The sequence below is a fragment of the Condylura cristata genome, unplaced genomic scaffold (assembly GCF_000260355.1).
Source record: "Condylura cristata isolate star-nosed mole 26May11 unplaced genomic scaffold, ConCri1.0 scaffold00019, whole genome shotgun sequence".
NCBI classification, from domain to species: Eukaryota; Metazoa; Chordata; class Mammalia; order Eulipotyphla; family Talpidae; genus Condylura; species Condylura cristata.
In genome coordinates this window covers 24,390,073-24,404,696 of record NW_004567120.1, presented here as the reverse complement: position 1 = coordinate 24,404,696, position 14,624 = coordinate 24,390,073, and positions in this window count along the sequence as shown.

Genomic DNA, 14,624 nt, shown 5'->3' with positions numbered 1-14,624 from the left:
AGAATTAAAGTTGCTAAAGGGGACAGAAAGGTGCCTCCCCAGTAATAGGACTTGCACTTACAGAGTCACTGAGTCACCCCAAAACACTGACTGTGCATCTCTTTTAAAGGTGTGAGAAGTGAAGTACTTCTCAGGTCTAAACACTGGAATGCAGCTCACACACCTCGGGAAGCTCTTCCTAGCTCCGGTCACAGACTTAGACCCCAGTCAATGACAGAAATAGAAGACTTCAACTGCAGCCCAGCACATTACTGGTTATTAGAACTTGAACAAGCTTATAAAATTAAAATAACAGTAGTTATTTCACAAGACAGTTGTTAAAATTTAATTTATAAAAATATGTAGCATGGTACCTGGAAGTAAACTAATACAACATTCTTTTTCTTTTTTTTTTCATTCCTACTTTGTTTGGAGTCATCGCCACAGCCCTCTCCCAATAGCAGTGAATCTCTCCAGCTACCTCTGTGCTCAGGGCACCACCCTTTGACAATTGTCTTTCTATGTCATCTAATATGGTTGGTTTTATGGGATAGCAGTTAAGAATAGTTTTCGTGTGGCTGTCAGTTAAAAGCATGACAGAGTAGCAAGCAAGTTATGGGTATTTTTTAAAGATTTATTTACTTATGCATGCAGAATTGGGGGACAGGCCAGAGATGTGGGGGGTGATAGAGTTCACCAGAGACAGAGTGGGGAGCAGAGCAGACAGATGCACTGAAATACACCGCAGAGAGGTGCAGTGGGCAAGACAGGAGAGGTCTGCTGTATTATGTGGGTTACCTTCCTGGCCGGGGATCAAACTTGTGCTGCAATGGCTTTGATAGCTTCATAGTGCTGTGCTTTAACCTGCTGTACCACCAGGGAGGATCCAGGTAATGGATTTTAAGGGCAACTTGAGCATACTTTTCATTTCCTTTAAAATCTCATTTTTGTTCAATTTGTTTTCACGAAGCTTATAAATTAGATATAGTAAAATCTGGATTTACCTAGCATACCAATTAAGGTAAACACTCTCAATATTACAAGAGAAGTTATATAATTTTTTTAAAATCTGGGGCCCTCCCTGGTGGCACAATGGGTTAGGATGCAGCACTGCAAGCTGGCTGCAGCTGCTTTAGTGTGAGTTTGATCCCCAGCCCCAGAGGTGACCCACATGGTGCTGCAGACCTCTCCTGACCTGCCCACTGCTCCCCTCAGCAGTGTACTTTGCCTGCTCTGACTCTAGTGAATCCTCTCACTGCCCCTGCATCTCTAGCCTGTATCCCAGTTCTGTATTCATAAATAAATAAATCTTTCAAAAAAAGAAAATATGATGAATGCTATGAATTATTTCTCATCCTCTGGAGAAAAACATATACACACATCAATTTTGCATTATGTTCATATAGGTTCACACACTCCCCAAAGACCACCAATGAAACCTAGGCAAAGAAGTCCTGATGTGGGTATCATCACTAACTTACACTCTTTCTGTAGTAAACTGGGCACCTCCCTAACTTGAAAACAACATGGGAACTCCGCTAGGAAGACTGTCAAAGCCCTCCAGAAAACTTGCATCTGTGTTTTTAGCAGACACTTAGATTCTCAAAAGGTCTACATACAGCATTTTTCTGTTCAATGATGAGGTTGCCATGGTAAGATGAATAGGAATTCAATTTTATAGCTTAGTGAATATGTTTTCCAGCTTCTATAAATCAGGTAGAGATGGAAGGCAGGGTGAGGAAAACAGTCCAAGGAAAATTAAGTTTTCTTGAAGGCCCCATTCAAATTTTAAGGGTCATGTTATCCACATTTCTCTACTCATACAGCAATTATTCTAGAAAATGCTTCTGTTCCACTGTCATGCACTAACCCCCTCCTACCTTCCTGATTCTGCATTTGAAGTGGGGATTTCAGAATGCAAACTTGCCAACAGAGATTTGATTTTCAGCTGACTATCAGCTGGGGGAGGCAAGGATAAAACAAACTTCATACAGTAAGTACCAGGAATCAGACAGCAGGAAAAATATGGTAAACTATAATTAATTAACTTTAACTACATATTTTTTTAAGTTTTAGGGTAGGCATAGCATGGTTATTCATAATCCATATGTTTCTTCAGAAAGTTATGTTTAATAGTCAGACACAGTCATTCAGATATAAAGGTAACAATGCTGGCCCTCACCTAGCAAAATGTGAATACAGAGTTGCTCCTCCATAAACCATCCCCACTCCTTCAACCCTTATGATTAAAGACATGTTCATGAGAGAACATTTGTCAAACTGAGTGTAAGTTGTGGCCAAAAAGCAAAGATATGTGGCCCACATATGTCATATATATGGTTTATGTGTAAGCCCTTGATTTCATTAGCACAAGTAACTGTCCTTAGCATATGCACCTGACAAGTCATCAAATGCAAACATAGGATTTGTTACTATTTCTAAAGAGGGCTAATATCCAGGAAGAGAAATAAGGTCTGTGGTAAATGAAAACAAAATAAGTGAGAAAAAATTGAAAGAACAACTTAGAAATGAAGAAAATAGGATTCATTCTGTTTTAATAATCAGGTAATAGAGGGAAGTAGCTCTCACCTTTGTGTGTTCAGCAATGAGACCAAATGACACTTACATCACCTATTCATAACAAGAGTTAAAGGATATATACAAACTCATCCCCAATATGGAGCCTAGGTTTTCAAATTCTCAGAGTTTAGTACATTTCCTGCTCTTCCCGGGCTATATGTTCTGCCTAAAAGACAGCTTTAGATACCATTTATACACTTTATACACAAATTATTTTCAAATTTATTTCTCCAGTTCTAACGTTCCCCAGATATTTATTTTCAACTGAACACTTAATTGCAATTTTCAGGATAATCAATAAAAAAAAAAAACAACTAAAGTACATATAGAAAAGGAAATGAGGAGGGATAAAATGGTACAATATACAATAAATGAAAACCAATCAAATACCAAAAAGGCAGTATTGGAGGAATTAAGTAAAATTATGTAAGCAATATAGAAAACAAGTAACAGAATGGCATGTCTTTATCAATAACTAACTTAAGATGTACATGAGTTTAACTCACTTATTCAGGCAAATTGGCAATATAAATTTTAAAAAAGATTCTTCTATATGTGATTTGAAAGACTCACTTTAGATCCAAATAAAGAAGTGTGCTGAAAATAAAACAATGAAAAAAAGACATATTCCATGTAGACAGTAAGCAGAGCTTTAGTGGCTATACTAGTAGCAGAAAAAAAGAACTTAATATCAAAAAGTTTTTATGAGACACACAAAAAAATGACATTATATATTGATTAGTCAATTCATCAAAAATACATACCAATTAGAAGTATTTATGCAAAAAATACCCCAAAATACATGAAATAATTGTCAAAAATGCCAACAATAATAGTTGGATACTTAATATTCTACTTTGAATAACAGCTAGAACATCTAACAAAATATGAATAAGGAAATAGGTTTTAAACATGGTGTAAATCAAATATATCTAATAGATATATGTAAGACTCTACCCAACAACAGCAGAATACACAGGTTTCTAACATGTACATGGAATATTCTTCAGGACATATTATATGATAGGCTACAAAATAAGTCTCAATTAATTTAAAAAGATAGGAACCATACAAATCATAGGATCACACACTAATACATTCTGACCATAATAGAATGACTCCGGAAGTCAGTAACAGAAGAAAAACTGGAAAATTTACTTAAACATTGGGAAATTCAGCAACACATTCTTAAACAACTAATGGGTTAAAAGGAAAAATCAGGCCCTCCCTGGTGGCGCAGTGGGTTAAAGCACAGCACTGAGAAGCTAAAGCCACTTCCGCATGAGTTCAATCCCCACCTGCCCTGGAGGAGATCCACATGGCATGGCAGACCTCTCCTGACCCGCCCGCTGCTCCCCTCAGCAGTGTACTTCATCGACCTGCCTGTTCTGCTCCCCACTCTGTCTCTGGTGAATCCTCTTACCCTCCACATCTCTGGCCTGTAGCCTAGTTCTGTATGAATAAATAAATAAAATTTTTCAAAAATAATAAAATAAAAAGTTCAACAAAATTAACAAATCCATATCTAGACTAGAAAAAAAGGGAGAAGATCCAAAGGAAATCAGAAATGCAAGGGACAATATTATTCCAAAAATTTTTCCTTCCAGAAATAAAATGGATTATAAATGAATATGAACCATTTTATTCCAATAAATTACTAAACTACTAAATTAAGTGCTCACTTCAGCAGCAAACACACTAAATTAACTCAAGATGAGACAGAAAATATGAACAGGCCTACAAGAAAGGAAACTGAACCATAATCAAGAAAACCTTTCAACAAAGAAAAGTCTAGGACCAGATTATTTCACTAGTTAATGCTATACTTAAAGAAGAGTTAACAGTTATCAGTAACCTCTTTACTGAAGCATCACTAGTGTCTTTCATTTGCAAGAATACACAAATTCCTTCCTGTCATGCATTCCAATTCCAAGCGTCCTCTTCTCTTACAACTTTAAATAACTGATATATTCTTATCCTCAAATCGCATTTTAGTCTGTCTCACGTTCAAAAAGGCCTTCCAAAACCACCCTCTATATTTTCTTTATCATAACACATTGTTCATTTAAGAACCCTAGTCCTGATACTAATCTTCATTTGTTTACTTTTTGAACTTCTCCCTTCACACTAAAGTGCATGAGGGTAGGATTCTTGTGTCTTATTTCCAGTTGTACAGAGCCTCCAAAGGCACCTGACACATAACAGGCACACAGCAAATTTTGTTTGGTTAATAAAAAAAAGGGGGAATACCTCATATAAGACTTTGGATATGAATCAGAAATAACTAGGTTTTAAAGTCTGTATTTTTTTAAAGAATTTATTTATGCATCCAGAACTGGGGTATGGGCCAGAGGTGTACAGGCAGTGAGAGAATTCACCAGAGACAGAGTGGGGAGCAGAACAGGCAGATCAATGAAGCACACTGCTGAGGGGAGCAGCGGGTGAGGCAGGAGCGGTCTGCAATGCCATATGGGTCACCTCCAGGGCTGGGGATTGAACTCACACTGAAGCAGATGCAGCAGCTTGCAGCTGTGCTTTAATCTGCTGCACCACCAGGAAGGGCCCAAAGTCAGTATTTTGGCGAATTGATATATATTCATCTCTGATCTGCTCCCTTTTACCTTCCTCCAACATTTAAACACACAGATCATTAACTATTCTCCTAGAAATTAGGGCTGAATTTTTTTTCTAACAGTATCAGATAAAGAAATATCATATTTCCTTTCTGGAGGCACTAAAAAGCCAAACTACTTGGACATAAAATTATAATGGTAAATAAAAGTCCCTCTAGACATTACTAACAATTTGCAGTAAACATGTATCACTAATCCCTGAAAGGAGCTTGTGAAATATTAAGACACTGCCTTAGATTTACTTATTGGCATGTCAACCTAGAATACAGTGTGTTTTCTCATTCAACAGTCTCAAAAGAGAACCAGGCCATACTGAAATATGAAGGAATGCTGACAGTTTCACCTCAGCCACATTTTCAAGGTTATTTGCCCATTTTTTAAAACACTTCTTAAAATTTCTATATTTGGTAACTACAGTTATCTAATGGTCAGATTTTCTGGAAAACTATTTTATAATCCTCAAAACTCTCATCATAAAAGTAAACCCAAAATTCAGTTGAGGCTCTTGTTCTACTATGAAAACCCCCAAAAGCTAAATCGCTATCCAACTCTACCCTTTACAACATGAGCTATTATCAAGAGTTAGGACCCATTCACTAACTAGCAATAGTCACCTAAAAAATTTCTATCATTTTACCTGATGTGCAACGAATTCTTATAATGGGCCAGTCTTTCTAGGCATTCGTAGTTTTTATTGCATGCAACTCTAAAACTAGGTGCTATCAAGATGCTCACTCTACCGCTGAATAAATTAAGGCCCAAGAAGTTAGATAACATGCACAAAGACTCACTGATAATTAATTGGAAAGCCATAAGTTGAAGCGAAGTAGTCTGACTACAGGTTAGAGGTATTAACAGTTATTCAATAATGCCCAATAGAAAAAAAAAAACCTAGAGAAAAAGAAGCTATATTGAGGAAGAAATCTCAAGACTAATTTATCTTTTTTAAATTCTCAAACTTTATGTTTATTGAACCAACATCCTTGATTCTTTGTATTTAATGCCATTTAAAATCTGAAAGTTCTTTTCACAGCCTTTCATAGTATTATCGAAAGAAGATATTGATTATCTATCTTATTAAATCAACATTCACTCAATAAGCTCAGTTAATATGCACAATTCTAAGTAGCCCCAACCCTTCTTCTGAATCTTTTCCAACTAAGAATACTGAGAAACAGAAGTTAAGGTGCTGTTGGCAAAAGCCATCATTTCACATTGAGAGAGAAAAATCTATGAAAAATAAAATAGTGATTCCATTTCCAAGAAAAGAACAAACCACGTACCCTCATGTTACATTGTTGTGGTCATAAAGTCTACTAGTTAAGACACTACTTCAGGGTTTCCCTGGTAGTCTACCAGGGAAGTCTTAGCACTTAGCACCATGGTGGCCCACCTGACAGCCTGAGTTCAATCCCTAGGCAGGGAGCTCACCCACATGGCACAGCAGACCTCTCCTGGTTAGCCCGCTGCTCCCCTCAGCAGTGTATTTGTAGATCTGCCTGTTCTGCTCCCTCAAAGCTAATCACTATATTCATTCTAATAAAAACCACTTCAGGATAAGTACAAGATCTAAGACATCATTTGCTTTGAGGACAACTCAGATGCTACAGGCTTTCAGTTTCTATTGTGATTTCCAACTGGGTGTAGCTGCCACATCTTTTCTTCTGAGATAATCATAGAATTCAGTAGTGGCTACCTCAGGAGGAGCAAAAGGATGAGACTGAACAAAAGACCTTTTCTGAAATCCCCAATGAGCATTAGGAAATCCATTAATCCTAGGCATTCCTACTTTGCTTCTGAGTGATAAAGAAGCTTCCATTTTTAAGGAGGTCAAGGATATGATGAAGAATTAGGACTGCATCTTACCTAGTTTTATTACTTAGTACTGTAACTATTCTTCTTTTTTAACATAATTATTCTGATGCTATATCAAACTAATTGCATCAGAATATCTCCTATAACTAAAATGGATTATATCTAACTGTTCTCTAGACTTCCAGTTCTACAAAACAATGGAGAAGTAAATGCACTTCTCCATGGGCCCTTTCATTAAGTACATTTAACAAGCTGGGTATTATATATAAGAACATAAGAAAATTCTGTAAAGTGGAGAAGAAAAAGACCAGGTAGGGAGCCAAGAAATAGCATGGTGTTCAACACCTTGGATTTCCTTTTTGCCTGACATATTCTGGATTGAGTAAAGTAGAATTCTGCCACCAGGACATACAAGTAAGTATAGACTAAACATGTTTCAAGAAAAAAACTATTTTCTCTAGCTAAAGTGCTAGGATAAAAGAAACCTATTAAGATAGGAAAGTTTTAGATAATAATCACCTTGCTCCATCCAAATATTAGTAGAGAAGAACTGAGATCTCACCCTGATCATGGTAGTACATATGTCTAATAGGAAGTCTAAACTTCTACCTTTATAAAAATATAACCAGACATTCCTTCCCTCTTCCAGGGTGGCTCAATGGTAAGGAAGGCTCTATGGAAACAGTAGAGAATATGTCAGGAACAGTAGTAATACATCTCTTTCTCTCCCAGTGGTCCAGTAGGGACTTGTAATTCTATCCCTTCCCTGAAGTAACAATGGCTCCCTGTCCAAAGCTGCCCAAGGTCTAGTGAATGAGCTTTCATTCCTAACTGGCAGTAAAGAAATGTCAATAGCATAACACCCCTCCCTAATATGTGGTGACATGAAGTCCTACAAAGATTTAGTAATATCCCAAGTTTCATAACATAATATTCCAACTTTCCTGCATACAATAAAAATCATCATAGCAAAAAAGTCAGGAAAATGTCAAAATGAATAAGGAAAAACTAAATCAACAAATTAAAACAAGATCACACAGATGAGATTGCCTGACAAGGATTTTAGTGTTATTATAAAGCTGCAATGAATAATTATGAAAAGTTTGAAGAAAATGAAAATATAGTTAGTTCCAACAAATTTCATAGTAAATATGAAGTCTCAGCAAACAAATAGAAGGTATAAAGAAAAACCATTTTTTTTCAATTGAAAATTTTAATAACCAAAAAGAAAACACAGCTCACTAGAGGGACCCAACAGAAGAACAGAGGTGACAGAGGAAATAATCAGTGAACTTGAAGATGGGAGAGTAGATTTTGCCCAGTCTGCATAACAAAATAAAAATATAGATGGGGGAAAATACTGAGGGACCAGTGGGACTACAACAATAGAGCTAATATTCATATAATCAGTGTCCAATAAAGTAAGAAAAAAGAATATAGTGAAAATAATATTGAGGCTTCCCTGGTGGTGCAAGGGGTTAAGTCTTGGCATGGTCAAGTTATTGGCAGACAGCCACTGCAGCATGAGTTCGATCCTCAGCCAGGGAGGTGACCCATATAGCACAACAGATCTCTCCTGTTTCTCCTGCTACTCCTCCCAGCAGTGTGTTTCAGTCAGTCCACCTGTTCTGCTCCCCACTCTGTCTCTGGTGAATCCTCTCACCCACCCACATCTCTGGCCTACACTCCAATAATTTTATGCATAAATAAATAATTTTTTAAAAAGTATTTTTAAAGCAGGGCCCTCCCTGGTGGTGCAGCAGGTTAAAGCACAGCACAAAGAAGCTTAAACCACTTCCGCATGAGTTCGATTCCTGCCTGCCCCGGAGGTGATCCCCATGGCGAGGCAGACCTCTCCTGACCCGCCCACTGCTCCCCTCAGCAGTGTACTTCGTCGATCTGCCTGTTCTGTACCCCACTCTGTCTCTGGTGAATCCTCTCACCCTCTGCATCTCTGGCCTGTACCCCAGTTCTGTATGAATAAATAAATAAATCTTTAAAAAAATATTTTAAAGCAATATTAAAAGAAATAGTGGCTAAAATTTAAAAATATGGCAAAAGACAAAAATATACAAATTCTGAGCAGAACTTCAAAAGAGTAGGCCAAATCCAAGTAACAATAACTTATAATAAAACTTTTAAAAATTAGAAACCAGGAAAGCAGCGAGAGAGAAATGATATCTTATATTCAGTAGAAAACAATTCACATAACAGTGGATTTCTCATTATATTTTTGGGTGAAGTAAAATCAGAGGTAGAAGTTCCTTTACCTATACAACCCCACTGATGAGACAGAGGCTCTACACCTTGAAATCATAAGGAAGAGTCATGATCTTTTAAAATGTTACAAGCAAAGAAATAACAATCCAGAATTATATAAGCAGTGAAAATATCCTTCATGGAAAAGGAAAAATCAAGACCACCTCAGATAAAGGAAAATTAAGAGAATTTGTCACCAGCAGACTTACCCTAAAAGAATCACTAAAGGAAATTCATGAACAGAAAGAAAATTTAAAATAATGAATCTTCAAACATAAAAAACAGGACAAGTGCAACGGGAAAAGTAAAATAAATAAAACAAACCTTCCATTTTCTACCCAGTTTCTATACACCAACAATGAGCTATCTGGAAAGGAAATAAAGACAATTCCATTTACAATACCATAAAAATAATAAAATATTTAGGAATAAATTTAGCCAAGGAATTTTAAGATATATATACCACAAATTATGATACCGATTTAAGAAACTGCAGAAAATTCAAATAAATGGAAAGATATACCATGTTCACAAATCAACACACTATCGCTAAAAATTCTATACTACTCAAAATCACTTGTAGTTCAGTTCAATCTCTATCAAAATTCCAAAGCAATTTTTCACAAAAATAGGGGTAAAATTCTAAATTTCATATGAAACCACAAAAGACGCTGAACAACCAAAGAAATCTTGAGAAAGAACAACAAAATTGGAGGTGTCACACATTTTGGTTTTATTACAAAAATATAGTACTATATGACAAAACTATAGTAATCAAACGTATGATGCTGGCATAAAACATGAACAGAGACCAGTGGAACAAAACTGAAAAGTCCATAAATATACCCATCTTTATGTCAATTAGTATATAGCAAAAGAGTGAAAAATATGCAATGGGGAGAGGATAAGCTCGTCAATAAACAGTGTTTGGGAAACTGGATAAACACATGCACAAGAGTGAAACTGAACTCATTTTATTTTTTTTTTCAAAAGATTTATTTATTTATTTGTTCATATACAGAACTGGGGTACAGGCCAGAGGCTCAGGGGCGGTGAGAGGCTTCACCAGAGACAGAGTGGGGAGCAGAACAGGCAGATCAACGAAGTACACTGCTGAGGGGAGCAGCGGGCGGGTCAGGAGAGGTCTGCCGCGCCATGTGGTCACCTCCCGGGCAGGTGGGAATAGAACTCATGCGGAAGTGGCTTTAGCTTCTCAGTGCAGTGCTTTAACCTGCTGCGCCACCAGGGAGGGCCCTCATTTTATTTTTTTAAAGTTATATTTATTTATGTATATAAGAACTAAGGTACGGGCCAGAGATTTGGGGGCAAGAGCATTCTCCAGAGACAGAGTGGGAAACAGAATAGGTGGATTGAGTGAAATACACTGCTGAAGAGAGCAGTGGGTGAGGCAGTAGAGGGTTGCTGTGCCATGTGGGTCGGCTCCCTGACTAGGGATTTAACTCATGCTGCAGTGGCTGGTGATATCTTGATAGTGCTGAGACTTTAACACCTTGTGCCACCAGGTAGGCCCTGCCTGAAACTGAACTCATGGCATACCATTCACAAAAATTCACTTAAAATAGATTGAGAGGCCCTCCCTGGTGGCGCAGCGGGTTATGGCACAGCACTAAGAATCGAAAGCCACTTCCACATGAGTTCACTGCCTGCCCCGGAGGTGACCGCATGGCGCAGCAGACCTCTCCTGACCCAACCCGCCCACTGCTCCCCTCAGCAGTGTACTTCATCAATCTGCCTGTTCTGCTCCCCACTCTCTGGTGAATCCTCTCACTGCCCCTGCGCCTCTGGCCTGTACCCCAGATCTGTATGCACAAATAACTAAATCTTTAAAAAAAATAGATTGAGAACTTAAACATAAGATCTGAACATAAAGATCTTAAAAATAGGCAGAACTAAAACTCCTAGATGAAAGGGGGAAATCTTTACATTTTTGGCAATGATTTATTTATTTATTGATATGACACCCAAAACACATACAGCAAAACTAAAAAAAAAAAAAGATTAAATGGAATTTGATTAAAATAAAAGCTTTTATGCTGAAAAAAAAAAAACACAATCAACAAAATGAAAAGCATCCCACCGAATGGGAGAAAATATTTACAAAGAGGTTAATATCCAAATATATATAAGCAATTTATACAATGCAATAGCAAAAAGGCCAGACAAACCAATTTTAAAATGGGTAGAGGTGCTAAATAAATATCCTCCAAAGAAGACATTCAAATGACCAACAGTTACAAGAAAAGATGCTCAACATTAATCATCATAAAGGAAAGAAACCAAACCACAATGAGATTATACCTTACACATCTTAGAATGACCGCTATTAAAAAAAAAAAAATGTGAGAGAGATGTGTTGATGAGGAGGTGAAGAAAAGGGAGCTTGTGGGCACTTTTGGTTGAAATATAAATTACTATAGACACTATGAAAATCAGTATGGAGGTTTAACAACAACAAAAAACCAAAACTATCACATGATCAAGCAATCTGACTTCTGGGTATATATCCAGTGGAAGTCAAACCAAAGTCTCAAAGACATATCTAGGCTCCCATGTTCACTGCAGCATTAATTACAATAACCAAGATAAATAAATAACCTAAGTGTACACAGATGAGTGAATAAGATGTGTATCAACATGCATATATTCTCATTGTGTGTGTGTGTGCAGGAATGTTACTGATCAGCGAGAAGAAGGATCCATTTGCAACAACAGAGATGGATCTTGAAGACTTTATGCTAACTGAATAAGACAGAGACAAATACTTTGAGTCACTTCTTTGTGAAATCTAAAATGATGAAACCATCTAAAGAGTAGAATGATTGTCAGTGGCTGAGGGGTTGAAGAAATGGGCATGTGCTGGTTAAGGAGGACAAGTTTCTGGTTATAAGTAAGTTTTGGAGGTCTAAATAATATTATGGTTATTATAGTTAATAATACTGTGTTATATACTTGGAAGTTGCTAAGGGAATCTATCTTAGATGTTCTTATCAGAGCAAAAGTAACTATGTGAAGTCACAGAAGTGTTAACTTACATCTACCATGGTAAACATTTTACAATGTGTATGTGTATCAAGTCATCACATTGTACACCCTAAACTTATACAATTCTATATGTTAATTATATCTTAATAAGTCTACGGGGTATCCAAAGGGAGGAAGGGTGGAAAGCGAAAATGATTGAAGAGATGATCTGTAGAAAAAGATTTAAAGAACCTCTTCCCTAAGGATCTGATTTTAATTAGATTAGGGAAAAAGCAATTTATTCTCCAGGACATTCCTGAAAACAATAGAACTATCAGTCAGGATTTAGTGGAGCTTAATAGCTGGATGTGCTCAGGGAAAGAGAAAAAGAGAGGCCTGATGAAACCACCACTATTCCAGAATGTCTATGCATGTGACCAAGGTTGTATGATCCAAGGAGTCTCACAGTTTTCATATAATGGGTTGAAAATGTGTTTTATTAAATTATCTAGGTAACCATAAACAAATAAGCACATAAGTATAAACAAGTCTCCATGGACCGGCAGGATGTAGACCAGCAACCAGAGATGCTATATAACCTGAAATGCCCCATTTCCAACAAGAAATTCTAAGACATGCAAAGAGATAGTAAAGACCAATGCATATTTGAGGTAAAGAAGCAGTTTAGTGGACAGATATCAGTTTTAATGAGCAAAGCTCAAAGTAACCATTGCAAACATTTTCAAGTATATAAATAAAGGAAAGGATGATAATGTCTCATCAAATAGAGACCGTCAATAAAAGGATAAAAACCATAAAAAAGAACCAAATGGAAATTCTGGAGTGGAAAGTATGAAAAATTAAAGGAAAATTTTTATTAGGATGGCTCAGTCAATTTGAATTAGCAGAAGAAATAATCAGAAAACTTGAATATAAGCCAAAAGGTATAAATGCAATTCAATTCAAATATAGAATGGAGAAAAGAAAGTGAAGAGAGCCTCAGGGAAATATGGTAGTGTATAGAGTACACATATGCACAGAGGAAAGAGAGAAAAGAGCAGAAAAAATAATTTTTTAAATAGTTGAATGTCTTCAAGCTTAACTTTAAAAAAAAATTTTACCCGTGAACTTCAAGGGTAATAAAAACAAACAGCCACAAAAAGAAAAATTATAGTAAAAATGCTAAGAACTGACAGGCATGTAGAAAATCATGAAAGAAGCAAGAGGGAAACAAAATGTCACTTACGAGAAAACCTTAATATGATTAGTAGCTGACTTGTCATTAGAAACCATGGAGACCAGAAAGCAGGAGGGGCGGGAGTGATATATTAAAAATGTCAACAGAAACTGTCAACCAAAAATCCAATATCACTCAAAACTATCTTTGAATAGTAAATGTGAAATAGAAACATTGAACAAGTGACCCCAGACAGTATTTCAAATCCACAGATTTGGATTTATGTTAAGCAAAGAAACCTTGTAATCATGTTATTATAAAAGACAGTATACGTGCATATTTCTTTCCTTTCTACTCTTAACCAATTTTTTAAAACTATACACATTATGCTATTGAAACTATAGCAGATAGAAATGTAATATATTTGCCAGTAACAACACAAAGGAGGTGGTAGGGAGCAAAGCTATATCAAATTAAGGAAATGACTCAAACAGTAATATGGATCAACAGGAATAAATAAGCCAGAAATGGGAAATAAGAAAGCTAACAAAGTAAAAGCTATAAAAACACACAGGTACACCCTGGTCCTCTTGCTGTAAGATATAAAATTGTATAGAGTAGCAATTATAACACTGTGTTGTGTTTTTAACTTATAATATATACAAACATATCACCGAAGGGCCGCCCTGGTGGCACATGGGTTAAAGTCTCAGCACTATCAAACTATTGCAGCCACTGCACCATGAGTTTGATCCCCAGTCAGGGAGCTGACCCACGTGGCGCAGCATGTCCTGTCTCATCTGCAGCTCCCCTCAGCAGCGTATTTCAGCAGATTCTCCTGTTTTGCTCCTTACTCTGTCTCTTGTGACCTCTGGCCTACACCCCAGTTCTTACAAACATAAATAAAATAAATCTTAAAAAAAAAAGAAATACCACTCACAGGCTTTCATTAACTATGATTTAAAACTAAATTTGGCAAAAATCATTTAAAAAATAATGAGTTAAAAGAATATAATAGTTCAGAAAAAAAGAAAACTTTTATGGTGACTTTTTTCTTTAAATCAGAAATGTCGGTTTACTAAATTTAATAGAAAATATATTCATTGGTATTGAAAATGAAAATAAACATATCAAACTTTGAGGTATATAACTAAAATGCTGACAGAAATTTATAGCACTAGGTGTTTATGTTGGAAAGA